At 48.2% G+C, this 26,516-nt stretch overlaps 1 protein-coding gene and 1 non-coding gene across 3 annotated transcripts in view; one reads left to right on the forward strand and one right to left on the reverse strand.

The window, feature by feature from the left end:
• Nucleotides 1-26,516, forward strand: part of LOC119437472 (uncharacterized) — a 258,469-nt gene that overhangs the window by 32,364 nt on the left and 199,589 nt on the right. The gene's annotated exons all lie outside the window — the stretch shown is intronic.
• On the reverse strand, nt 2,437-2,508 carry Trnac-gca (transfer RNA cysteine (anticodon GCA)). The gene has a single exon. It is a non-coding gene; the product is annotated as a tRNA-Cys (tRNA).

Here is a 26,516-nt window from a genome sequence, read left to right on the forward strand (position 1 = left end):
GTGCCAGAGTCCGCGACAGCTGGAGAGAGAGAGAGAGAGAGAGAAAAGTTTGTTGTTGCTCAGTGGAGAATCAGCACGCGACCTCAGCCCAGGTCTCTTCTTTCCCCGTATACTTGATGGCGGATGTGATGTGTAAGCTGTCAGATATGTTAGCTCCAGAAGTGTGGTCGCCTAGTCAATCACCCAAGTTTTGGGAGATAGGGATATGGAGGAGCGTGGTGTGAACCATAAGGGCGACGCTTGCCTGCCTTCAAGTGGTAGCATGGGAAAGTTCGAGAAGAGCCGTAATGTCCCATGTCAAGCTCGTGCATAAGACTGATCACATCTCTTTCGCGGTTTGGTGGTGGTATGTGAGATACATCTCCCTTCCTAATCGTCGGCAGATAAATAGACTGTCTTCTTCTTGTCTGCAGCATTCTTGCTGTGTAACATTGGTGCCTAGTTCCTCCTCAGCTTTCGTCTTGTTCCCTGCCCTGCATTTTAAATCATTCTGTCGTTACCATCGCGCCAGAATTCAAACCTTGATTTAAAAAAAAAAACATGTGAAAACTTGAAATAAACGCATGAATAATCGATTGATTGATTGATTGGTTGATTAATTGATTGATTAATTTTTACAGGTATGGCCAATTTGGTATCGCGATATGCCGCTTCTTAGGAGCGCAACATTACCTGTGGGCGTCTCCTCTCGTGTATCGCTTATCAGCCCTGGACAAAACGCGGCCGCACCGATGAGGCCGGTTTCCAGGAACCCGCGTCCTCGAGCCGAGCGGCGCAGCCGTTTGGCGGCCCGTGCTCTCCACGACGGCCGGCAGCGCAGGCATATATACGAAATAAGCGGCCGGAGCGTTGGCGTTACGCCGCTCGGGCGCTCGCAGAGCCCTGGCAGGCATAAAGGCTGGCGCACGTTGCTCCGTATACACACGTTATTCGATAGACGTGGACGACCTTGCCAGCATGCAGCAGCAGCAGTGGGCCCTATAGAGTGAGATCGGGGAGAGGCAAAAGAAAGAAAGAAAACAAACGACCCCAGCGGTGGAAAACGCGCTTCAAGGGTGTCTGCCACCGACAGAAGGTGAACTGCTTTTTTTCCGCGTAACGGTCCCGCATACAGCCGCGGCTGCGGAGCCCATACACGCTTCTCACCGTTGGGTCGCTGTAAGTTTTGACGCTGGCCAGCTACAGCGCGCAGCAACCGAACGTCGCGCGACCGCAGCGAGAGCCGTATCGGGAGTCGAAGACGAACTCAGACACTGTATAGCGTGCCGATCTCCTGACCTAAATTGCTTGAACGACGGGCTCGAAGACAGAATTCGCTACTTGCCGAGGCCACGAAGGAATGTATCCTCGCGACGAGTTTTGTGTCTTTATCATCACACGCCATCAGCGGCGCCAGCGTGTCACGAACTCTTTTGAGGCGCCCCATAGAACTACAAACCAACTATCCCGGCAACGTGCCCTAGCAAACCCTATACAAAGCTCGCTGAGCTCTCCGTTACCCTCTGATGGTGCGCTGTGATTAAACGCGAAATTTGAAGCCACCAGGTGGCGCGGTATGCTGTTGGGAAGCGTGTTTTTTGAGTCTCACTTTTATGAGGGCAATAACTTCCCGCTTCGTGTGCCGTGACTCTGCCTGTTGCTGCTAACACCTAGCGCTACAGCAGTTGGCATACAGAAAGGCTCTAGGCGTACTACATGCGCCCCAAATGGAAGCTTCCGAAAACTCGTGGAGTGACCGATTACAAGGTGCGCCACGTGTTGTTCCATGAGCATGTCGAAAGGCGCCGAATGTCGCCGAAGCGTCAAAGTACAATCTCCGTCGGAAGTTTATCGACCGCGAGATCTGCGTCAAATTTGAGTATTTCCGCATTCTGGGCATTCTATATATTCCGATTTGTATTCGGATTTCAAGCCTGCAATATTATATGCGAGCAACATAGTGTTGTACCGTATTACGGACTACGGCCGCAAGCTGCTCGCTAATTAAACGTTATCGCAGATCCAATGGTCGGTAAAATTTTTACCCCAATTGCACGTACGTGCAGCAAGGTGAAATGATCAATCTAAGTGCAGGCATATGCCGCCACTTGACACCTATCACATGGTGACGCACGTTCGCCACATTCATCTCTAATGTGTGAGCAAATTTCTGCACAAATTTTATTACACAGATTTCAAGCATATGTAAGTATATCAAACAATGCGCCGTCGTATTTCCAGCACAACAATCAGAGCAAGAAAACTTGGTGACATACACTGCGGCTTTGACGACCGCCGGGTGCTTAATTAATGATGGATGTGCACTTAGGTTGTCTCCTTCCTCGGAAAAGAAAGAAAAAAAGTGGCACTGGGAAAAAAGAGAGAGAGAGAAAAAAAAACAGCTCTGCTATAAGTGTATACAGCAATAAAGAAAATGCGGCCGACAACAGCGGTCACAGGGGGCACCCGGATTTGAACCGGGGACCTCTCGATCTGCAGTCGAATGCTCTGCCACTGAGCTATACCCCCGCACGACGCAATGCCGGCCAGCGCTGCAGTTTTCCTCTGTGAGCCACCGCCCACTTTGACTCGACGGCGAAGGGAATGGGTGAGCGTGAGAAGAGTTTGGGAGAGAAGGAACGGCGTCGTCGCCGACCGCGTCACCGTCGCTCGACGTCAGCTGATCCTCCGGCGACGGCTTCGCTTTGTGAGAGCGTGCTCACCCTATCGGCGGGGCTGCAGGCGCGCTGCTCCCCCTGCACACACATTTGGTGAGAACGCGTACGCTATTTGAATATAATCGACCCGCACTGCTTATCTTTCTTTTTAACTGCGACAGCGCTAAGGGCCCCGTGTCGCAGAAAATCCAAGCGTCGACGTAAGCGCCGGCGTCGCTGACAGAAATAATCATGCCAATACCGCATCATCCCGAACCACACCGACGGGGCAGGCCCTTTGCGTGGCGCAAGGCGTTAGCGAACAAAAATTGAATTTCTCAAAGTGAAATCCGTCAGAAAAGTCGTAAAGTACGACTTAACCATAACCTACAGACCTGATAGCGTCGGATTGTAATTTGAATATACGAGAAAAAAGCCTGATAAGCAGCCAGGGATCTTTCAATGCTATTGCGTTCCACTCTTAAAGGCGAAACTTAAGCTGTCCTCCAATTTACTTTAGTTTATTTTATTGAATTCGCAAGCAGACCCGCAGGAATTTCATTGCACGGTCTGATGTAGCGGCTTTTCCGCTGCTCATGAACGGCAGCTCCTGTGGTAAACATGCGTCGCTGGAGTGCACAAAGACGTGCAGCAGGTTGCTCACACATTGTGTCAGTTCCTTTCTATGGGGATCGTGAGTTTTTAGCGAAGCTGGTTAAAAGAACGAATCTTTCACTTTTGTTTTTCTGACACCTCTATCGACTATGGCTCCATGTTCGGTGTGCCGCTGTAATAAGAATATCAGGCAAACTGGTAGGATGGTTTGCACAGAATGGTCCCTCCTAATTAAAACAGTGGATGAAAAGACCACGTGACTTTTTAATTGGCACTTTTTTTTAATATAGAGAGCAGACATAATTAGAACAATATAGACCGTGTTCTGCAGCAACATACGAAGATGAGAGGCTTGCCCTTCTGACAGCTTTAGGGCACTCAGTAAATGACTGACCTTTTACAAAAAGGAAGATCATGAAACTGTGGCCTCGTGTGCGTCTGTGATGTGCAATGCCCCAAAAGTGCTCCTGCGCTTACCTGAGGTGCACCAGCCTGTATAACGGCTTGTGATGAACCGAACGATGAACGCTTCATTGTGTGCGCATCCATGCAAAGCGCAACACTAAAAAGGACTAAGTTAAATGTAGGGCCGACCAATCATAATGCGAAAAGCAAAAGCTATTGTCTGATAAAAGCACGTAAACGTAAAGTAAGCTCGCATCAATCTGACACGTGAAGACAAGTCACAGAAACTCACATAGACACCTATAGTCGTAGAGGAAATAAATGGATAGATAAATAAATAAATAAATAAATAAATAAATAAATAAATAAATAAATAAATAAATAAATAAATAAATAAATAAATAGATGAATAAATAAATAAATAAAAGCCTAAGTTGAAATTCTCAGTTCCTTTTATCAGTTATGCAACTCTAAACCGCACACGCTGAAAGGAAGTGTTTGTCTTTATTTTTTATGCTGAAAAAAGCTTCTGTGTTTTCGTAAGTCGTGAACAAATATATTTACTAAACCCTTGTAGGAAACTGTAGTAACAAATATGTTCATGAAATTAACATGCAGGATGCAGAGCTACCGCTGAATTAAGTGGTTCCAACCAGTAGCGCACCCAGGATCTCTGCCGGGGGGGGGGGGGGGGGGTTAAATTTTCTTGTGTGTGTGTGTGGGGGGGGGGGGCAGCAAGCACTTTGCATAATATGCAATTTCCTTGCTTTAGCCAGAGGACTCCAACAGCAAATAAAATGCCTAATAGTTATAATAATGACACCAAGGATGATGACGGATGTTTATTTCTTCAGGGTTTTACTCAAAGTAATTTAAGCGTGAATGAAAAAAATACAAGACACTGGTAGAGTGTTGTTGTTAATCAGGAATCCACCTCAAGCGACCTCCTGAATTGTAATGACAATGTGAACGAAGCACTGAAGGTACAAGTTGGACTGGTGGTGCTGCACGCGGGGGGGGGGCTTAACTCGGCCTCAGGGGGGGGGGGGTTTACAACACCCGAACCCCCCCCCCCCCCTTTTCGGTGCACCACTGGTTTCAACTGTCCGTTCCAACGGATGACATACGCAGCATAATGGTGTCACCGCTTCGCGAAAGGAAGATAACATTTTTTTTTTTCTTTCTTCAGTGAGGCACATCTGAGAGAATATCTTCAGGGCAAGCGCTTGCGGCGCATGGCGAGCGCCTAACCAGTCGCGTTGGTGCTTGAACAAAGTGATGCCGTTGGCTGCACTCTGCGCTGTCTGTCACTAAGGTCTTCGGCTGGTCGGCAAGCTCGAAAGCCACGACACCGAGTGCTTTATAAGAAACGGTATGCGACCTTTGTCGGTCTCAGCTATTTTCGTCAAATCGACAAAAAGGGTTTGTCAACAAATCCTTCGTCTCGATAATGCTATAATTGGGCGCGAACTTACTGCTCATCGCGTTATCTTATTCCGACCTCACTGTGTCACACTTGCACTCGCAGTATAGTCAACGATCGATATCGTTCGGCTGAACTGGCGGGGATGAGTCGTGTTGCGTTCTCCTGCTGTCCAGAAAAAATCGTGAAGGCGTGTTATCACTCCTTCTGACCGAGAGCGTTATTTGAGTGTCGAGTCGAATGCTGAACATTGAAGACGTGTGGTCGATTCAAAGTTGTAGTCGATGTAGAGCTGGAAAATGAAAATAAACGATCGAAGCGGACCTCATAGAGAACATTTTGATACTTCATGTTGCTACGGTCAATGTGTCTTGAACGCGGCACAGGAAAAATAAGGGGAGGGGTGGGGGGAGGCTATGTTTTGCTAGCACGAAGTGACCAATATTTGCAAGGGCTTGCTTGGACGTGCTCCTGTTTTTTTTTTTTTTTTCTTACATTTCACGCTTGTACTGAGACTGACGTTACAGCCAGTGTGCACGTCCATGGTGCTTCATTCGAGCGCAGTAACGGTTAGAAACCTGCACCTCTACTCTCCTATACCTGCATAAATTTGTTGCGATGACCTCCGTGATTAAGGTATTTACCGGGTGCAAGTGAGCTCTAGAAAGGGCAAAGCATGTTTCCTCTCGAAAGTTCGCGCGCGCCGTAATCCCAACAACTACCAACGCAATGTTTGCGTGTCGAATCCTTGTTACGTATGTATACAAGCGCGAACGCGTGGTCAATAAACAACGAAGGGAGTCTTTGTAGCCGAACGCGCCGTCTATATATGATGCCAAGAGAGGGATCTGAGTGACCCGCGCCTTCCTCAGCGCAGTTTTTTTTTTATGTTTCGGCGCATTTGTTCGTCTTTGAACTTGAGAAAAAAGTATCTGGAAAGGAGCTGCAGAGAGAGCCCTTTAAAAAAGGCGGAGAAAAGACCCGAGAGCGCCCGCTTCGAGTCTGCGCGTTCTGCTCCCAGCGCGGCCGCTGTCTCGCTTTTGTTTGCCGAAGGACCAATGGCCCTTGGGACAAATGGTTCTTTCTGGAAGAAACGACTCCATGAGCGCACCTAGCCGGCGCTCCGCTCTTCTCATCCGGCGTCGACGCGCGGGGGTCGGGGACAGCGGGCGCACCAAAGCGGACCAAAACCCATCAGGTCACGCGACTCGCTTTTGTCGCGACGACTCCTTCTCTTGCTTTTGTTTTCTTTTCGTTGCTTTCTCGTTTTTTGTTCCTCTTTCGTTACGTTCAATTCGACTAGCAGCAGGATAGCAGCTTGGAAGGCGCACAAATGAAAGAATCGAAGGCGCAAACAAGGCGATCGCGTCAAGAACGTGGTGTTAGTGTAGGGATTTTTGTTTTGAATATGGTTCTTACTTCCCACTATCTCTCTTCCCACTATCTTTTCTGTTCCTGCACTACCCTCTTTGCTTGCTTTATTTCCCCTTCTTGGTGCGAGTTCTCGCGCAAGGTTTTCTCCAAGTTGAGACTTTCTGTCAACTTCAGCGTTCGCACCCCCGTGCGCATTCACACGGTGAGAATATTTTCTTTTCTGACAAGCGACCTATCGTCGTTCGCGGCTGAGACAGGCATGGCGCCAGCCAATTCACACTGCATCTGGACAGACGGCATACGAGATGCCGGCGATCTCTTCAGCTCACATTTCACGTTTCATTTAGGAAGCATGCTCTCGGAGAGCAAACATTTCATACTTGACGAACTGTGGTCCATAATCGATGCTTGATCATTATTAGTGAGACAGTGGCGCAAATGACTCCCAGGACGTGGCTAATCCTGTTTTCTGTTATTCGTGGTATTCTACCTGGGGCAGCTGTCTGAAGTTAATAAACAAAAACACAATAAACATTAAACACTCACTTCGTGGCCAGCTGGTTTATTATTTATTTATTTATTTATTTATTTATTTATTTATTTATTTATTTATTTATTTATTTATTTTACCCTCCGTATTTGCACATTACAGAGGGCAGCGGCATATTACAGACCAACATTGGAAAAGCAGTTGATACAACAACAACAACAACAACAATAATAATAATAATAATAATAATAATAATACTAATAATACTAATAATAATAATAATAATAATAATAATAATAATAATAACCATAATGTGTATGAACAATCGACAAATTAATACAAATATGAATAAAAATATCTATATATCGTACACCTGAACATCAAATTGGTTACCGGGAACACCTTGAATGCGATGTCATTTTTCGTGCGGTCTTCAACGATAGTCAACAGTGCTCCGAATAAGTCTGCTGCTGCTCGATTGACTTATTTGTAGTTGCAAATGTTGGCAGCCATCGTGTTACAGACTTCTTCAAAAACTATAATCCGGTTGATGAATAAAGTAAAACAACGTGAGGTGAAATGAGCGCGCTCTGGGGAAATAAAGCAGTTTTTGGCAACGGGGTTGGACAGCCAACAGAGTATTGAACAAGCAAGCTGTTTTTTAAACGTGGTTTTGTTTACTTCGTACCACAATTGCTCCACGCCTCAACACAGGCATGTCTGCCAGACCTGTCCGAATGACGGACACAGCAGTTCGGCGACCAAAATGTAGAAAGTGACAGAGAGTTGCATTGCAAGTGAGACACAGTACGCATTAGGGTCAATTGAAAATACGGCCTTCAGAGTGTCGAACTCCGTTCAAACATAGTGGACACGGGGTTGAATGGTAACCTTCACGTCATCACATTCACGGCACTGGCTGGCAAAAAGAGAACGCGAAACGATGTTCGTGACTGCAAAATATGCGTGTTGCAGGTTTCGTGACACGTTGAACATAAATCTGTTCCGTAGATACGTGCGTCAGCTGTGAGGAGTGCCAGCAACTTGTTGCAGCCTAACATATTCACAAGTCCGATACTCTGGGCTGCCTAATACTTGTTCAGGGGGGCTCCCAGAAACCTCCAAGCTCTGCGTTTGTAGTGTTCCACCACAATGTCATTGAGAATCACTTTCGTTAGAATCTCGAGGAGCATCGCAGCGTAAGAAAGCTCCGACCGTCCAAGAGCCTTGAGACATCTCACGTCAATGTGTACGATATCAAGGTGATTCCTCGTAGCGGTCACGTCAGTAGAAAACCTCACTGGCCTGAGCGTTTGAAGATTCTCCAAGTAGTTCTGCTGGTTGGTTAGAATTTCAATGGCACCTGCATATGATGCGTCCGTCACTTGAATTCCCTCAATCGCTTTGGCCGCTGGTCCAGCCAAAAGGGTTTTCAATTAGTGGATTCGGTCGATGTTCGTTAAACAGCTATTTTAGTGGACGACATGCTTGAGCATGGCCCAGAAAGGCTGCTAGTGTTGCACTCTTCCGTTGAAGTGAACTAAGTCGAGCTCCGGAAGTCTAGAAACACCGACAACCGGTCTTGAGGTATCACCGAGGGCACAATGTCCTAAGGTCGTACCTGAAGCTGAGGCGTCGTTGGGTGCCGGCAGGCCTCGGTCCACGGTCGTTTGAGGCTGAACCTGTTCGATATGGTGACAGAGAAGGGACAACGTCGCTGCCTCGTTGTCTTCATAATCCGCGATCGAGATGTAGCCTTCGGATGCTCGCTCATCCCTCCATTTGTTCGTTGAGCAACAGTAGTCCGTCGTTGCAGTTCTTCAGTCTGTCATGCAGTACTCGAAGCGCCAGGGCGTTAAACTAACTCGATTCTATGAGTTGGCTGGCCTCGTATCGGAGACGCTTGTGCAAAGCTCGTTGGGTCACTCGCTCGTTGAAGTTCGTTGAACCACTCCATCCTATAGTTGCCGGTGATGTCTCTGCCTGGGCAGGTCGCTTGGATCACAGAGTCCCGGGTTAAGCGGCGTAACAAAATGTGAAACAAAGGAGTATTCGCAGTAGAAGCAGTGCTTAAGGTCAAGGCGGGGGGGAGGGGCAGATTTCTCCGCAAAGTTTGGGAATTCCTATCTCGAAACTGGTGTCATGCCGAGAATTTGTTCCAAATGGATCAGCCTTGCGAACTGCACAGCTAGAATTTGTAAAATTGCAATATGGGGCCATAAGGTACTTAGTAAAAAAATTTAATTGGTGAATATCTGTTAATTCGTCGATTATGCATTTCGATTTTTTGTGCAAGTAATGTCCGCCTCTTCGAGTAAACCACCTCATGAACTGAAATTGTGCTATCTGCCACAGGTAACCTTTAAAAAAAATTGAAAGTGTTCACTGAAACACCCGGTATAAGTGAGTGTGTTTCAGTGTGCGGGCGCTACACTGGTCGCCGCCCTACGGGGGCACCCCCTCCCCTCAAGGGAGCCTTTAAGACCTGGGCAGAAGGGCTTATTGCCTGGAGAACAGTAGCAACGCGTCCATGTACTGGCCGTTGGAATCAGTCTCAGAAGCGTGAACACGAGCGCGCCGCTTGCGCTGAACGAACTAGTCCCCGTCTTCTTCCTCTAATATTTAACAGCAGTCGAGATTCGTATATACACTGGAAAATACCGAAGCGGTTATGTTTGTTAGTTTTCAGCTAGCTTATTTGTCATTATTAACATACTTTCCGAGAAGCAACTACACTTTACTGGGGAGTGAAGCCTACAGTGGCGTCTTTCAGAAAGGCTGCTCTTAAACGCTCAGAAAAAGAAAAAGAAAGAAGCAGAGAGGAAACGGCTTGTCTCAGTGTAAATATAGGCGGCGAGCAATGCCTCGCTGCAGGTTTTCATTCTCCGCCGAGTGTTTGCTTTGGTGACGACGCTGTCTGTGGACAAGGGTCTTCCGGTTCCTTTTGAATTCGAGTTAAATGAGGCAAACGCAGCCCTTGTGTTAGCTCTCGCGGAGAGCACTTTCGCCGTTCCGGGACGTTAATCGTGGGCCGCGTCAAACGACCTGTGGCGGGCTCCTTGAACGGAATGTTGCCAATGACTCCGGCGGTGCGCAGCGGCAAAGGTCATTTGGGAGCCTCGCTGGGGCCTCCGCTGCCGCTTTCGCCGCCTTCGCTTCCGTCAATAAACAACCGCGACGCCTACCGCGCCAACAGAAGCCCGGCGTTCGCCTATTCCCAGCTTGACGCTCCTCGGGGTCATTGGCACCGCGTTCTGCGCTCTGTGTTTGACCTCTGAGCTGTAACTACCTCCCAGTGATTTTTTGCTAGCAGTGGCGCGGGATGTTAACAGGACACAATACGTTTTTGCGACTGTGTCGAGTACGGTCACCTTGAGAACGTCAGCGAAGTTAGCCCCAAACAAGTAAAAGGGAACAAGGACCGAAGGTCGATGTCGTTTCTATGGCCGCACTTATCAGCGTCACACTAGCCGTGACCCGCCTTTGACTGGAACTTGACAATAACCAACATAACACATCCATACTTTCCGAAATGTCGGCGCCGTGTTTGGCCTTGGCCGTCTGCGACTTTTGTTTGCACTCAACTCTTAATACCCGTGACACACGGGCAAAGTAAAGTGCACTTCAGCGCGCTGAGTGTCACTTTGGCGGCGCGCTGCTGCACGAGAAAGAAAAGGGTTCCTTCAAATTGCCATGGCTACCGGGAAAGCATGTATTTGCTAATATAAAAATGTGTGCACGAAAACAGTTTATTATTGTTAGAAACAACATTTACAATTCACCTTTACAAGCGCCAGCAACAACGGCAACTTGACCAGCAACAGTCAAAACGACTCGGTCCGCCGAACAACTGCGCAGTCATTACCCGGCGTGGTCGTGAACAGCCCGAGAGCGAGCGTAGTTTTTTTGCTGTTCTTGCTTTTTTTTTTTGTGTGGTGTGGCACATTTTATTATCTTGTAACGTTAGCAATTTAAAACAATGTTAGTAAAAATTACTCCTGACTCTTCTTTCAATATCATTTTATGTATCTGCTAAGCATTGCTAACGAGGCTACACACTTCGCCGCCGCGAAGTGAGTTCGCCGAACACACTCGCCGTCGAGTGCGCTCTGCAGTGAGTGTCACTAAGTGTTCCCGTGTGGCAGCCTGCGAATGACACTAGCCGCGAAGTGCACTCGCTCAAAGTGCACTCTACTTTGCCCGTGTGGCACGGGTATAAGTCGTCTGGGTTATCAAAGCTTTTAACCATGACAGTTTTGTGTGACCCGTGCTATCAGATCGGTGCCGGTGTCTGTAGCCCGCCGCGCCGAAACACGCTGCAGCGTGCAAAGAAGACGAAATAAAGCTGTTGCGACGAAATGTGCCAGTTAGCAATAACGTATGCACGTGTCCCCGCCCGGAGAAGTATTGTACAATGTTTTCCAGTGCACTTTGTGGCTACATCGTCCCCCCTCGGCAGAAGAACAGAACATGCGTTTGGGATAGTAGGCCTGTTAGTAGAACCTTAGCGCTTAAGCGACGTGGACACAAGCAGACAGACAGGGTTGGTGCAAACTTTCAATTGAAATTTCATTTAGAAAAAAGGAATATTTGTAGATGAGTTTAACAACACAAGCAACCCGCGGAAACAAGAGAATACAAAATCAGTTTGTAAATTCGTGTCTGCTCAGATGACTTGGAGCGCTGATAGAGCTTGTTTCTACATCTTAAGGAAAAATGCCATCTCGCGCTTACTCCGTTTATCAAGTTTGCTTCCATGATCTGCCACGTGTCATTAACTACGTCTTTCTACACCACACATATGTTGCGTCGTCTGCACACTCTTCGTTTCCGCGACACGCGCTATACTCACGTGATCTCTCGTCCTCTTGTGTCCTTTGGCGCAGAAGAAATGCTCAATTTCGTTGTATGTGTATTTCAACTGAATAAAAACCTTAATTCATTTTCTTCTCCTCCGCCACTGCTCACTGTACACCGCTGGGATTAAATTACTTGATTAAAAAGATACACGATTGCATAACGCCATTTTCAATGCCCTCATTGGCTCGGAGAAGGTTAATTGATTAATGCGGTTTAACGCCCAGAAACAGCTCTGGGGCTGCGACACAAGCCGTAGAAAGCGGAAACCGTAAAAAGCTCATGCAGCATATCGCTTAGCGTACAAAACCACCTTCGTTGGGATGATCAACATCCGCCGCGGTTCTGAATGATAAGAGGTAGCAGGCACTGAACGCGTATGCAAACGCACACGTCAGTTCTTTCTTTTTCTTTTTTTTCCAGTACTACAATCATGAAAGGGAAAAATTGTCATCCACTCGAATGTAGCAGGTAGCTACAAAGGAAACCTTTGGGTTTAGCCCTTTCATGATACTACCTCCACCTTGCGGAGTTCCGCATAACTGATGTGCCTTACTATATACAAGCATGCGAGCTTCGTTCTTTGAAAACGGGGGGTCGGTCATTCTACGTCAAGTATCACACGCGTATCACTCAACCATCTCAGACTTTCCTGTGAAAAATCACGTTTACTACCTTGCTCACAGTCAATTCGCAGTATATTACTGCTAAAACGAAGTTTTGTGGTCACGTGACCAGCTTTCAAAGCTTGCTCCAGTACATAAAGTATGGCTCTTCGAAAAAAATTATTAGAAAAGTGACTTTACTGTGTGATGCTGCAACAGCATCGTCTGCTGAACTTACAAACGTTCGTCTTCAATATACCGTGGTGTATATTTGCAACATCGCTCGGGAAAACGTGCCTTATAAAACACAAGTTTTGACAAAAGTTCGCGAAAGTGTCGATTTCTTAACTGACAAAGTTACTACTGATTTATGTATTGTAATTATTTCTTCTTACTGGCCGAGAGTTACTTACAGTGAAAATTCTCTCATGTCAGTAGATCACACTGATTTCCTAAAAAACAAAAAAAAAAGAAAACATGACAAACATACGAAAATGTCGGTTATGGTCCACTTTCAGCCCTAAGTTTCGTAATGAGGTACTCGCGTAACATCGCATTATATAGGCTTGCTTCTTGGCTTTCCAGTTCCGTCATTGTGTCTTTTTTAATTTTTGTATTAAGCGAGACGTGAATTTTTGAAATAGACTCCTCAACCATGTTAAGCACAGTTCCGCACCACCACTTCACAGCACAGCACAATGATTATTGTGCTTCGGGCAGTCGGCACGCGCAGCGTGGGACTGTAGCGTGAATTTGTGTTGAGCACCTCGGAGCTTCACGTATTGCCCAGTCTTGAAGACCATTATAAATAGTGTCTTTGCCTAGTCTTTTTGACGTACCTCCCAGAACGCGCGAAAAGCCGGGAGGCCACCCGAGAGTGCTCTCAGAGTTCGCTTCTTTTTCACAGCCCATGTTTCTTTCCTTTTTTTTTATTACATTCTAATTGAAGCGCCTCTCTGGAAAGCTTCAGAACACACACCTGAGTGCGCATGCCGGAGATGTATGGTACACGTATAAATACAAAACAAGAGAGCGGTTAACAGGAACACGGAGGCTTGAAGTGATTTACAGTGTTTGGTTAGTGCCTGACGTGTTAATCACTTCAAGCCTCCAACTACCTGTGAAGCACTGTTAATCACTGGCACACGTGGTGTGTTCCTCGTGGATACCAGGTGTAGAAAGCGGTGAAGCAGTGCCGGCGAATCCTGCCGCGCCCGGATGTGCGATAAAAAGACTGATGAGAAGGCGTGCATGGGCAGTCAGGCGGGCATCATGAGCCAGATTAACTCTAATGTCACATTCAAGGCAGCTACAAAATCATCGTCGTCACCATCCTTATCATTGTTTGCCTACATCGCGTACACTGCAAGAAAAACGCCTCTCATTTTGTTCTCTTAAGGATGATGTGCTGAACGAACGCAATGTACGGCCGCGAATTTTTTATTCGACTAGCTCCAGACATGAAAAGCTGAATATTATCTGTGAAAATTTTCATTTGAAGCCAGTTTTCGCAGAACGAGTTCTTAAGTTGGACACTTTATATTATTTCTTCGCTGAGAGTGACGTCAGTATGGCAGATACAGTGCATGTGGAGATCGTTTCCAAATTGTGAAGTTTTCTCGTTAGCTTACTTGGAAGGGCTGCACTAAACCTGCGTGCAGGCAAGATGCCTTGTTTTGAGAGCGCAACTCTTAGGCGCCCGTTCCTGCGTTTCGCGTCGCCGTCGTCCCTCGGCGTAAGCGAGCGAACGAGCACAGCGAAGGATCCATGAAAGAGCGAACGCGGAGCGCAGCGGAGGATGAAACACGGCGATAACGAAGAGATCGTGAGGAGGAAAGCGGAAGAGGAGGGTATGACGAAAGCGTCAGAAGAAAAAGCGTAGTGCCGCCCGAGACAAGCTCTGCGGCGATGACCGCTACGAGATGGCGCCAGAGTAGCGCGCCGTCATCTGTTCACCGATGGCATGAGGCGAGCGCGTCCACCGATACCATATAGGGAAACAAAGCGCTGCATGAGCGGAGGTCTGTCTGCGGCGGCTGCTGTGAATCGCGCTCACGCGTCACCCACGCGCTTCCGCGATATCCTGATTAGCGAGGCAGTCGCGCCACACTTCGCTCCGTTTGCAGTGTGCTGCACGAGACAGATTATCCGTGCCAGCCAATATATCGCGAAATGAGAACACCTGTAGAGATGCGCTTAAATTTCGCATTCGGAAGTATCGCAATCATCAGTGACATTTTTTCTTGAAGTTATGTTCAGCACCCTGCCGCACCGTGATGTCTTTTGGAGGTACGACTTTAGAGTACGACTTTACGTGCCGAAACCACGATCTGGTTATCAAGTGCGCCATTGTGGAGGACTCGATCCCGATTCGACCACCTGGAGTTGGACACCCAATGCACAGTACGCGGGCATGTTTGCATTACGCTCCTATCGGAATTGCGGTCAGCGCGGTCGAGATTGAACCCGTGACCTAGTTAGGTCTTTAAACGTTTTTGCGAGGTGCTGGACGCATAAGCGGAACAGAGGCGGCCCTCCAATAGTAATTTCCCCAGGGGAACAATCACGCCATCAAGTGAGCACCTCTTATCTCGCATGACGAAGCACCGGAGACGTTGAGCTCCGCGCGATAGCGCAAATTTAGATGTATTCTCCATAGTCAATGCTCGTAGGTTGCTATAGCTCGGGGATTTGTCTACGAGCGTTCTTGTCTGTAATTGGTTATCGCCGCCTTCCGTATAGCCCTTCTGAGGAAACACAATGAGGACTGTTGCAGCGTTCTCTAACAATGAGAGCTGCCTTCTTGCCGCAGAGCAGGAGAAGGGCCGCGCAGTAACACGCAGGCGGGCGTATAATAAAAGTAGTGCGCGCTGACGCAATCGTTTGGCCCTTAGGCAAAGCCGAATCGAAACGAACGGCGCGTAATTCCCGTCGTTTCCTTGTTAACGCGCCGCCGCTTCGGAAGTGCTCCGGTTCAATTTTCCACAGACATAATCCGGTCGCTGCTTTGCGAACCGTTCGCTCCACTTTCGTAATGACAGCCATGGCACGAGGAAGCGGGCTAACAATGCGGGAGAACGGAAAGGGCGCGGACGCGTTGAGCCGCAGTGTCTGATTGCAGAGAAAGGACGCTGAAAAGTAGCGCGTCGTTGCCGATTTAATCATCGGCAGCGCGAGATCTGCGAGCGGTGGCAGAACGCTTGAACAAGCAGAAAGGGCTGAAACCGGAGAAGTGCATTCCTTGAACGCTCTTGCAGACATTTGCAGCATTCCAGGTTCGCGGTAAAGTTTGCGCAATAGGTCCCGTAAAGGATGCCTGCCGTAAGGTTAGCTTAGGCGTAGCGCACGATTTCATAATTCCTATTAATGCAGCTGCACTCGCATGACGCCACGCATCATGTGACCACGTGCCCACTACTACCAGATTCAATGCGTTTTCTTTATTTCTGTCTCTCTCTCACGAATATGTTTCCAGTTTAGCTTCCTTTAACGACATGTGATATGACGTTTGCGATTGCTGCTTCTAACAAGGCCTGTGACCAACGTAACATGTTATGTTTATCTATCTGTCTTGATTGTTGATTAGCATTACTGCTTATGTCAAGGTGCACTCGTCAGTCGGATTCGGAATTGCCGTCGAGCTTGTAGATAGAGAGGTTCGCCGACCATGCAGAGAAACGAGACGACTATACTTGGTTCAAATATTGAAAGTAGTCAGGCTTATCAGAATCTCAGAGCAGTTGTCGAAAACGCGATCCCGAAAAAAAGTGTACGAAAAAAGTCTACGCTGTAAGCAGGAAAGCAACTAATCATTTGGCGGCAAGAAACGAGGTGGGCAGGAGGCAAGGGTTTTTACACGACGGAGAAGGCCTTCGGAAAACAAGTTAGGCAGCGTCCATATGGTAGAAAGAAGTAAAGAGAAATCCATCAAAGCCCTGGAATAGGTCGTAGCTGATGGCGGAAGAAGGCTAGTACGCTGCTTCTTCTGTTAGTTATATTCCACTCTTCCTTTATCCTTTGCACGTGTAGAGTATAGCCAACTGGACGTAAGTCTAGTTTAGCTTCCTTCCTTTCCATACCTCCTCTTTACCCTCCTTTAATTTCCGCATAGTTAGGCGGCTCATATTATGTCAGCTTCTGTTGTTTATACAGGGTGTTTCATTTTAGCTGCACCAAATATTTAAAAATTTCCTGTGGCAGATAGCATAATTATAATCCGTGAGCTAAACTGCTCGATGAGGCGGCCATTACTTCCACGAGAAATAAAACAGCTTAATTGAGTAATTAACATACTTGCGCTAATTAACTTTTTAATTATTTATTTTACGGCACATCTTTCAATCTACGAATTATAGGCCCTGAGTTCGCAAGGCGTATCCACTTGAAACGAATTCTCAGGACTCTGCCAGTTTCGAGATATTAATTTTCAAAGCGTCCCACGAAATACATGGGCGTTTCAGTTAACTTTGTGCTTCAATGCATAAAACAGCGTTTTCCTCAAAAAGTTAACTGGAACGCCCACACATTTCATCGGACACTTTAAAAATTAATATCTCGAAACTGGTCAGTCCTGAGAATTCGTTCCAAGTGGATACGCCTTGCGAACTCAGCGGCTATAACCCGTAGATTGAAAGGTCAGTCCTGAGAATTCGTTCCAAGTGGATACGCCTTGCGAACTCAGCGGCTATAACCCGTAGATTGAAAGATGTGCCGTAAAATCATTAATTAAAAAGTTAAAAAGCGTAATTATGTTAATTACTCAATTAGCCGCTTTGATTTCTTGTGGAAGTAATGGCCGCCTCATCGATTAGTTGAAATGAAGGATTATAACTCTGCTATCTGCCACAGGCAATGTTTAAAAATTTGGTGCAGCTAAAATGAAACACCCTGTATATATGGCTAAGGTTTGGTATTTTCATATTGTTGCACGGCTTCTTACACCGCACCAAATATGCATATTGCTAAAATTTTTTAAATGCTACTTTTAAAAGCCTGGTCCTTTTTGTAAACAACGTTCACTGAAATCAATTTAATTTTAAAGTTGTGAACCTGTGTGCGCAAGCGCGCGGAATATCAGCATTCATTTTTTAAATATCTTATTCAAATGGAAATAAATAAATTGATGCCTCCACGAACACCAGGAGGGCGATGCATCTCATCAAATAACGGTGTACCTCCTGGACTATGACGCCCTTTACTTTCACGAAACTGAACCTCACAGCACGGCTTCATGATTCATGACGTGGTGAGGTGTTGCGGAATGAAGGTTCGTTGCCCTCGTGTGAGAAATATGCGCACTTCTAAAAAAATAATAATAAGACAGTATATAGATACGTTTCTCCTTCAGTACGCCTTATTCTCTCCCGGAGTTGCTACGACCATCTGGTTTCGACTCGAAACAACTACGGTTAAAGCAAATATACACAACTAGTTTGCGTCACGCCTAAGACTATATTCGATAGTAGCTCGTCCGAGATAATGGACGACGACCACTTAAAGTGAGATATAACTTGGCCTGTGAAGCGGAACTGTAAACCTAATATAAAGAACCAACGCGCCACATTTATCACTGCGATGATCAAGCATCTTGCTGCAAGATGACTGAGCATTCCGCACCAGCGATTATACGACCATGCACCCGCAGTGGAATGTCGATGCGATTTGTATAGTTCTTGGTGGGAAGTGTGCTTTAGTATTTGACGGAACATCACTTGCTCGGCGAACGACGATTTGCAATTAAGCTGTACCACGGCTCGTAACGAACGAGGAAAACGCAAAAAGTCGTTGATCGCGCGGACAATAATACGCACGAATTAGGGGAGATGACGACGGGCATGTGGACCGCCACGTGCAATTTTGTCCGTGTGCTTACGTGCACATTCTAGCGCGGGCGCACATGCGTGTGCTTATGTATTTGCACATGCGTGTGCGTATGTATTTGCACATGCGTGTGCGTATGTGTGTATGAATTTGTGCATGTGTGAGTGGGTGGGCTCGTGGGTGCGTGTATGTGTGCGTGTGTCTTTGCATGTGTTTGTTGTGTTTGTATGTGCGTGCGTGGGTGGGGGGGGGGCGTTGCGGGTGGGTAGGTGTGTGCGTACGGGTGAGATGGCTGGCGTGCATTAGTGCATGCGTGTTTGTGCGTGCGTGCTTCTGTGTTAGCTTTATAAAAGCACGTCTTCAAAGAAATCGTACGTCTTAACAGCAATAGCGCGTCTTAAAAGGCAGGCCTTGAATGTAATCGTAAAAGATACTTGTCTACGTGATTTCATACTTTGACAAGAAGGCCACAAGTTTCTGTAGAAGGCATGCAAAGGAAGAAAACATCACCACCCCACTATGGGTTCCCAGCCTAAGTATATGTCGGGTGATAACGTACGCAAGGACGGTATGTAATAAAGAAAGTAAACGAAACAACGAAAAAAGCAGCAAAAGTAACCTCTCATCGTGTATAGCGGCAGGCATTGCGTTATGCATGCTGTCACTGTAGTAACCTTAGCGAGGTCGTCGATCCCTAACCTTGAATGGAGTGCGCATATAGCGCTTCGCGGAACGTGGTTGCGTGCCCGATCTCGGTTTGGTCGAGCGCTGCGCGCGGCTATTGCGGGCGCCGGCGTTCGAGCGGCCCGTTTCGGGAGGTGCTCTGTGGGGGGCGATCGCCGAGTGCGGAAGTGGACGCATGGGAAGCGGCCCGCACGCATGTAGCGGGCCCCGGAGAAAGTCGCGCCGCGCGCCGTTCCCAGGACGAATGAATTTGCGTGCCGGAACGCCGTTGACGCCTGGGCCCGCGTTGCGCCTTCATCGGTTCTGTACGCGTCTCCGAAGGGAATGCTGGCAGTGGGAAGGCGAGATTTGTTCCGAAGGGGAAGAGCAAACAAAACGGAGGAGCGCGCGCTCACTTATGCTCGAAGGGAGCTCAGTGCGTGCTTGTTTACCTGAACGGTAGGTGGTGCACTGCGTGCGTGCTCTGGGAGGGCCTGCCGATATACTTTTGGTTGTGCATCTCCTAGAAGTCGCACGCTGCGCCGTTCTATAGCGGCGGTGTGCGGACGTCCAGGGCTCGCTTGCAGCCCGCAAGAAGAAGAATGTTGCGGACGGAAGGAAGTACACAGGCATTGCGGATCCGCTCGCAATGTGGCGGCATCATTGTTCAGCGAGAAACCGAAGACAAAAATATGCAACCGGGATATGGAGGCATCTATATTTGCAGTAAGCCATGAGTGATTTATGGATAGCGCAAAGTGGTTCCTTGAACGATCGTACTTGGATGCTGATGTGCATTGCGTTTCTACATTTGTCATAAGGTGAAGTTTTCGATAGCGTGTCGATATATGTGAAATAAGAACTAGAAAACTTCAGCGATTTCTAAGGCTCTGAATCATATTTACGGCACCCGCCGTGGTTGCTTAGTAGATATGGTATTGCGCGCTGCCGAGCTCGAGGTCGCGGGTTTAATCCCGGCCGCGGCGCCTCATTTCGATGGGCTCAAAATACAAAACAGAAAAAAAAAACATTCGTGAACTTAGATTTAAACGCACATTAAACAACCTCATGTGGTGAAAATTAATTCGGGGTCGCCCACTACGGAGTACCTCACAATGAGATAGTGGTTTTGTGCCGTAATACCCTAGAATGTATTTAAATTTAGGCAACAGAAGGCATTTCCCAGCGGACACGTGCGCCATCTTCTCACGGATTGCTTCGTGGCAATGCGCACAACGTCGTCTTCGTTTGCTGCAGTATTGCCTACTAATGCCTCCGACATAAGGCAAAGGAGCTCTCTTATTGTGTGTGTGCTTCTTAGATTGCCGCACTCTTAACTGCGTGTGAACGTCACCGCGAACCCTTGGTACAACTTATTCACCAAGCTGAAAATGGCCACCAGAATGAAGTCGTAGCTAAAATGCGCATTTTGTGACAAGGCATCGTCGCTGTCAAACCTCTTGTCTTCTACCAATTTGGGGGTTCATAATCAAGGGAACTGAACGCCAAAAAGAAACGACGGCTGCTGAGGTAGGCCGAAATGCAATACAGGTACTATCGAGCGCATCGTGAATGACCCGCGAACGCCTCCTTTCAACAGCGCGGGTGAAAACGCTTTTCCGCGCCGTGGAGGCCTGTTTACTGCAAGGATGGCCGCGATGGGGGGGGGGGGGGGGGGGGGAGGAGGAGGAGAGCCTTGGAGGTACGGGCTTGGGCTATAGCTCGGCCCCGCGGCGAACAATCGGAAAGGGGAGCGCAATCGGAATACGCCATCGGTCAACATGCGTGTGTGTGTTTGTGCGTATGTGAGCGGCGTGGCCTCTCGAAGCGACTGATGGCAGAGGGCGCACACTCAGATGCGCCTACGGCCATGGGCTTGGGGCCGCTTTCAATGCCTGCCCGTTCCGGATGCGTGCACCAAGGTGTTCCCTGCTGGCCGCCAGAAACGCTGACTTCCCAGCGGGCCCCTTTATCCGCGCCAAAGCTATAGTGGGATACGTTTCGGCTGTAGCGGCACCGCGGCTTCAATGTTTACGCTTCGCTCCTTGACTCTCCTTGCGGCGGCCACACTTCCAGTGAAAGCAACGTGCTGGGCGATGTTCAAAGAAGGCGCAGGAGATGCAGCGATGAAGTGGTCTTAGAAGTGGGCATTCTAAGCGTTAGAGCAGTGCTGTGGATGTAGTCATTTCGTCCATGTTGTTTTTCCTGTTTTTCATTGTGATTGTCGACTGCTTCATTCCTGAGGAGGTATTCGGTAAGAGTCCGCCTAGTGGACATGTCCATTTCGTCTGCTGCTGAAGTGCTCATTGGCTGTGGCGGCTGGCTCCTGTTGAAGCGCACCCCAGCTCAGCCAATCAGAATTTCAACAGCAGACGAAATGGACATGTCCACTAGGTGGACTCCTTACCGAATAACCCCCGTGATGTCTGGTTACAGAGGGACAGAAAGCAATGAGAGGAAAGGCAGAGACGTCAACCAGACTAGCGTCCGGTTTGCTACCCTACACGGAGGGTAAGGGAAAGGGGGAATATAAAGAGGGAGAGAGAGAACACATCGTGTACGTGGGAGCATGCACAGATCTACTATAAACGATCTCTCAGGCCGGTACACTTCAAACACTGCACTAGTGTGCAAATTGGCTTTTGCTCCAGCGGTGGATGTGGCCATGGTCCGACTATCTTTGACTCAGAAAATGGTCTCGAGCCCAGCCCGTTTACAACTGTCCAGAGAGAGAGGCGTTGAACGTCGTAGCACCTATAGAAGTCGAACGTCGCGCGGGCTATCGGCCGTTCCCATACGCTATGTAGGAGTAAGCGTTCGTAAACGCCACTCTCAGCCATAAGTGGTAAACATCAATGTTGTTTTGTAGCGGTAGAGGCTAGATGACACCTGCAGCCGTAGCGAGGGGTCAAAGTTACGCAGCCGGCAATTGGAGACACGCAGAGAACTCCAGAAAAAAGCTTGCGTATGTTTGCGGGCAAGCAGACAAAGTTGCCTTGCAGTTTCCGTCCTCGCCAATTATACTGGAAGTGTCTGGGCGTCTTCGTGGGTAGACCGGGCAACTTTGTCAGTAAAGTCATGACCAACGATGCGACAATGACCCCGAGGCCACTGAAAGATGATGTGCTGCCCTGTTTCCAGAGTATTATGTTGTATTTCCATATTGTCGGATACCATGGGCTCGTACCTTCTTGAAATGTGCTTAAATTGACGGCTCCTGAGAGCTTCTAAAATAATCATAATTTGTTGAGAACAATTCAGTGTGCGCACATTGAGCGTTACACTGTACAGTGTGACGTTGCGGACGCTCGATCGGACTCGGTTTCTAGGAACATTACTGCTTCATGCAGTGCAAGTTCTCGTAATAGGTAAAGGAAATAAAATTGCCATCGCGAACGCTGGCTTTATCCTGTGCCATCCTTCGCCTTCGTATGAAGCCGCTGCACAGTATTTTGCAGAATTCACGACCTGACAGATTAAAGCCCGGCTTTCTCCAGTCTTCTGGCCTTTCACAGGGCTCCTAGGTCGGTCGGTATTCCACCGGACGCTCACGCCTATACAGCACGAAATTTCGACCGACAAGGGCCACTGAGTGCACCTTTGTTCTTCCTAATCAAACAATAAATCGCGACGAGACCTGAACGTAAAACGTCACCTCGTAGGTACCTCAAAAGCACACCGACGTCTTAATGAAATAGCACACGACATTCAACGACTTGATCGATTTTATTAAATTTGCTGTATTTGGGCTACTCCAGTCTTGGGGCATCGGGTATGAGTATGTGACAGTGACGCAAAGGCTATAGAAATCTTAAATATATTTAGACGTATATCGTGCTTCTCTGTGCGTATACGTTGCGTGAGATTTGATGTTGCATAGGATGAAAACAATATGAATTGCACGCATCGTACTTAGTAGTATAGCATTTATTTACCGTTTAAATTATTCAAAGAAATTGCGGGGTTTTACGTGCCAAAACCACGATTTGATAATAAGGCGCACGCCGCAGTGGGGGACTCCGGAATAATTTGGACCACCTGGGGTTCTTTAACGTGCACCTAAATCTGTTATTTACCGTTTCACATCGATTCCAAAACGTGAGCTGGATCTGCGTTATATTTTTGTCTAGATGCAATGACAACGATGAAACGAAACAACTGCGAGCTAGCCAACGACAACATGTATGTGTGGAGTGAGAGCTAATGAAAAACAACGTTTTTCCGTGCACGTAAGAGTGAGAGAGTGAAACAAAGAAAGAATATTTTACGAGGGTAACCGCACGTGAACTCGGTTGCATGGGGTTCGGAAAGATAAGCCTTTCTAAGGGACGAATAGGAGGGAGCTTCCCTAAGCGCACTCCAAAGCAATACTATTCGAAAACACCTGTCGCATTGGCACCTTCGTATAGCCGGCACGAGCACGGGAAATATCGTTCTCGATTAGTCTATACTACTGCAAGTTGGCCTCCGCTGCAGTGCCACGGCCAGCTATGCTCGTACATGTCAACAGATACCGCAAAACACTGATCGTATTCATTTGCGACACATCCTTACAACGCACATATAATACACGCCAAACATTACATCTTAAGGCAAGTCTTCCTCAGAAAAAAAAAGTTGTCGCAGTTTCACCCGAAAGGCGAAGCATCAATTGCGATAGCAACTTAGTAGAGAGCTATACAGAGTAAGGATAGTAGTTTTATCCGCTGTACAAACTTGGACATGCAGCAGCACCGGCAACATACAGCACTGTTGTCGACGCCGTCGGCGTTTTGCCCGCGTTCGCACAAAATGCGTGCGGCGTTGGTGACTGTTGCCGGAGCCTCTGATATAAATAGGCACTTGGTGCCGCAGCTAAACGTCGCCTCCCTTCCCTGCCCCCCCCCCCCCCCCCCCCCCACTGCCTTTCGTGCGTCAGAAGAAGGCGCGTTTGCTCTACATATATGGTGATTGTAAAGGAGGAAAGAGACGCCTACTTCTGCAGCCCTTAAGGGAGCACGGCACAGAATGCGCGTTTGTTCTCCGCCGTGCGTTCAGTCCCCGTGAAAGCGTGCGTCCCTCGCGCCCTTACACTCGCACATACAGCGTTCTGCGGCGCGCGGCGACGATTTTATCTCCATTGACGTCATACGGAACCTCACGGCGACTGCGACGCCGACGGCAGAAATCTGCTTTGGAGTGTCCATATAATTGCTATCGCAATAAAAGAAACAAAAAAGTTAGTCCGCAGGTGTCCCGTGCCTACGTGATATTCTGCTGAATATTGTGTGCCCCTGTGCTTCGTATAACGCAAACTGGGCGCCAGCGTCTGAAACATTATAATAGAGTATGTCGACTCAACTAGGCATCAGTCGAAGATACGTTTGCGGAAAAGTTGGCGGAATCAGACAAATTAGGCGGCGCTATAAACGTCGAGAAGAACGCGGTGACCCAAAGGCGAAAGATAAATTTAAAAAAAATGTTGAATAGTTTAAATAATATAAGATGGCGAAATCATTCGCACGTGAGAAGACCTTCTGGGCCGAGTAGAAGAATTGAAAGCCGTGTGCTCTATGCGGCATCTTGGCAACATGAGCTGCGCTTTTTTCTCGAGCAGGCAGTGGCACTCATATTTGACCGCAATGTCTCTGCATAGCCAAAAACTGAATGCGCCCTTTGCGAGTCACAAAAGACGTCATGCCACCCTGCGTCTCATTTTCTGCTCGCGGGTCATCTTTTTTTTTCTTTTCTCTCTTTTTCTTTCTTTCGCAGTTGGGAGGCGGGAGACTGAACAACGCGAGTCACGTGGCATATTTGCAAGCTCTCTGAGCTCGTTCTCTTTAAGCAGCGTCGGCGTCCACCGATGCCAAGCTTTCTGCTATACTTCGCGGCGCCCAGTGGAAGAAGGCAGGAAGTCGCAGGGGGAAGCGGAGCGTGAAACGGCGCACAGCGAACGTATCGGCAACCCGCAGCGCGATAGTCATCGCGCGTTTCGCAAAAGAGAATGCCGAGCGGGGGATACGAACTTCCCCAAGTCTAGCGCCGGCCGCGCGCTTCACTAATGCACAGCCAGATATGCGATTGGGAGACTCGCCGTCCCGTGTATGGTGTCAAGCTTTCCTCTTCATCGGAATTCATATTTGCGCCGACTAAACGCAACCATCGTCGGCCTGAGGCACCACGCGCGCGCGCACTCCGCCACGATATAATAGTATACGTGGCCGGCGTGTTTTCCTCGCTTTCTGGCTCGCTGGCTGCTACTCGAATCTTTTGGCCCCATCTTCTCAGTCTTTCTTTCTTTCTCTCTTGCAAGCTCTCCGGTTATGTACATACAGACACGAGCGGAGGACCCGGCACTACGTCGGCGGCGGCGTTCCTGCGCGCTTGTGTGTGCCTTCGCCTCCTCCACTTCGCGTCTATAGAGCATCGGGCTTTCAGGAGCGGGTGGGTGGCTCACAACGGCGGCCTGTATTATGGCAGGAGCCACGCGGCGTCCAGATGGAACGCGCTCTCCTTTCGAGCAGCCAACGCGGCAGAACACTTCCTGGCGCGATAAGCGACGGCTGGCCGAAGGACCTTTTCGCCGCTGCTCTCTCTCTACGCCGCCCATGGAAAGTGACTCTTGCGGGCAGCAGTTCGTACACGCACACACACGCGCCAGCGCGCCGGAGAGGTCGCGGCAGGCAAAGGAGTGGAGCGGCACGCACGTGCATGCATGCATACATGACTCGCGGTTAGGAAGCTGGCTTCGTCGTCACAACGTTTTTTTTTTTTTTTTTTTTTTGCTAGTGCTGACGCGCCGCCGCGACTATGTACTGCATGCACGAATGATATTGCGGAGCGACTGCTGCGTTAGGTTCTTGATGTGCCACTTCAGCGAAGCGCACAACTCTGTCAGTGAAAATGACTTCGGAATGCCTCAGAACTCATGCGATAATATGTCGCCACGGCAACGACGTAACAACTATATAGACTCCCGTTAAGACGAACTCGAAGGGGCCGTGCAAAAATCTGCTCGTCTTATCAAAAGTTCATTTAAGCTGAACTGATCTGCATAACTAAGAACTTTCTCTTCCTGGTGCACCAAAATATTGACGACACTAAACACTAAATGAAGCAGCAATACAGAAAAAAAGAGATGTAAGAAGAGACATTTACAGCTTTTGCATGATACAAAGTATTGCTTTATGCGCTACTGAGTAATTGGTGCTTGCCGGTGCTCTGCAAACCGGCGCTCTCTCACAAGTGCCAACATTATACACCCAGCTCACTGAAAACTTTATCGGCGCCTTCGAGAATTGTTGAACACAAGTGTATCAAAGTATTCTGGGAATTAACAGCTGCATCACGGGCTAACACCGCTGGTTCTTGTGGCCCCTGAGCCGTGTCCTCAATATAATTGTAATGCTGCATGCAGAGGCACGCCTTGAAGACTGCGCCTCAACTTGGGTTTCTGTTGTGTAAGCACTGCGGGCTTCCACGTACACACGGGCGTAGTTTTTAATGTCTACAGAAACACCAAATGCTTCTAATGTAGCTAGCAGAGTCGCCTCCTCCGAGTCTACCGATACGGGCCTCCCGCTGAACCGACAAGCAGGAGACAGGGACGACTGCGGAAGTTCGGCCTATAGCCGAATTTGCAGTCTGCA

The sequence above is a fragment of the Dermacentor silvarum genome, chromosome 1 (assembly GCF_013339745.2).
Source record: "Dermacentor silvarum isolate Dsil-2018 chromosome 1, BIME_Dsil_1.4, whole genome shotgun sequence".
In the NCBI taxonomy this organism is placed as follows: Eukaryota; Metazoa; Arthropoda; class Arachnida; order Ixodida; family Ixodidae; genus Dermacentor; species Dermacentor silvarum.